Source organism: Trichechus manatus, unplaced genomic scaffold (assembly GCF_000243295.1).
Source record: "Trichechus manatus latirostris isolate Lorelei unplaced genomic scaffold, TriManLat1.0 scaffold00072, whole genome shotgun sequence".
NCBI classification, from domain to species: domain Eukaryota; kingdom Metazoa; phylum Chordata; class Mammalia; order Sirenia; family Trichechidae; genus Trichechus; species Trichechus manatus.
Window position 1 is genome coordinate 7,218,401 of NW_004444008.1, and position 2,239 is coordinate 7,220,639.

Genomic DNA, 2,239 nt, shown 5'->3' on the forward strand with positions numbered 1-2,239 from the left:
AAAAAAAAAAAAGTGAGGGAGCCTACTGTTGGAGTGGAGAGATGAGAAACAGAGAAATGAAGAAAAACAAGAAGGAAAAAAATAAATAAAAATTAAAAAATATGCCCCTAGTGATCCCACCCACATGGCTGCACCGACTGGGAAAGTGGCTCCCAAGCTGCACAGTACAGCCTAGCTAGAAGGGGTGGAGAGGATACACAGAGCCAGTTATTCAGAGGACATGAAAAGAAGGTAAGTAGAAAGAGGTAAGAAACTGAGAAATGAAGAAAAACAAAATGTAAAAAAGAAAGAGAAAACAAACAAACAAAAAAGAAAGGAAAAGCCCCCAGGGTTCCCACCAGTGTGGCGGTTTGGACCATGGAAGCATTTCCCCAGCTAAGTGGCACTTCACAGCCTGTCAAGAAGAAGCAAAGATGGCACATGGTATCAGATGTTAGAGAGAAAGGCGGAAGACCAGGTAAGAGGCAAGGAAGAAGCCAAAAAAAGCAACACCAGCAAGAAAGAAATGGCAGGGGAGAAGCTGGTTGCTGCCTTCTATTCCATGGTCTTGGCTAGCTGGGAAGCAGAGAATCGATCCACCAGGAAGCCTTGGATTAGACAGCTGGGAAGTGGCGAAGGCTGAGCAGGGGGAGGCATGGTGGGGGGTGGGAAAGCATGTCTCGCTGGTTACCAGATGCTCTATCTTCTGTTGGGAGCTCTGTGAATCTGCTTTCCTGTACTCCCTGTCCATTGATCTCTGACAGGAATCCAAGATGGTGGATCTGTGCTGTGTTAGCTGATGGGGATCTCATTTGTAACTTTCCTTGCTCTCTGTTCTCTGTCAGTTTCTTATTCCATTTGGTCCTTAATTGAGTTGTTTATCTCTTCATTTGATGCTTAAGGTTCCAGGATTGACGTTTGTTGCTGTTTTAGATAGTTTTTTGGGTCTTTGCTGTGGAGGGATGGCGTGGTGCTTCTGTCTATAGCATCACGTTGGCTCTACACTTCTGAAAGATCCATTTTAAATCACCTAATACAAGATATTAAAACCCTATAAATAGTTTCTGCTGACCTGTCCCTTATGGAAAATTACTAAGACTCTGTAAAGGTGGAGTTCTCTCTCATGGCAGTAATTTGATAATCTTAACTGTGTTTAATTAACAGTTTTGATTGTTTTTTTCTGGTAGTCTATTAAGGAGTCCGTAGTTGACACATGTGATATCATCCCTGTCAAGAAGGCATGGGTTAGGGGGCACTGAACATCTGTTAAGAGTGATGGGAAAATTTGGAAATGGATAATGGTGATGGTTGAACAACATGATAAATATAATTAACGTCAATGAATTATATATGTGAAGAATGTTTAAATGACAAATATTTTGATTTATATATTAAGAAAAATAAAAAAAATTAAAGGCTTGGGTTAGGGTTTGAAAGTGAAATGATCCTTAAAAAAATTAAACAATAAGAATTTATTGCTGAATGAGTGGGTGTTTCTAGAAAATATCATGATTCATAATATGATAAAGAAAATTTTATCAATAAGAACTTTTGTTAGGAATGAATATATATATATATATATATATGTGGATTGGATTGTGTCCCCCTCAAAATATGTGTTGTAAATCCTAACCTCTATGCCTGTAGTTATAATCCCATTTGGAAATGTATTGTCTTTGTTAGGTTAATGAGGCAAGATTAGTGTAGGGTGTGTCTTGAGTCAATCTCTTTTGAGATATAAAAGGCATTAAACAAGCAAGGGAACAAGCAGAGATGGGGGAAGATTGATGCCAAAACACATGGAGATCTCCAAAGAACCAGGAAACAAGCTGAAGAGACAAGGGCCTTCCCCTAGAGCTGACAGAAAGAAAGCCTTCCTCTAGAGCCAGAATTCAGACATATAATCTACAATACTGTGAAAAAATAAATTTCTGTTCGTTAAAGCCATCCACTTGTAGTATTTCTGTTATAGCAATACTAGATAACTAAGATATACCTACACATATATATCTATATATATATATTTAGGGAGGGCACGTTAATGGATAAATGGAATAGATAAAACTACATTAAGGGGTCCACTATGGAAAGAAATGTTCGACTTAAGATATTTGTTGAGCCAGAACAGGGGAGAAGATGGGAAGCCATACTGAGCAGGGTCAAGCATTCTGCCACATGATCCCCTTTCTGAGCCTCATAAAATATAGTAAATTTACAATATTTATAAAATGTTTAGAAACATGCTTTTTTAAAAAGTCTA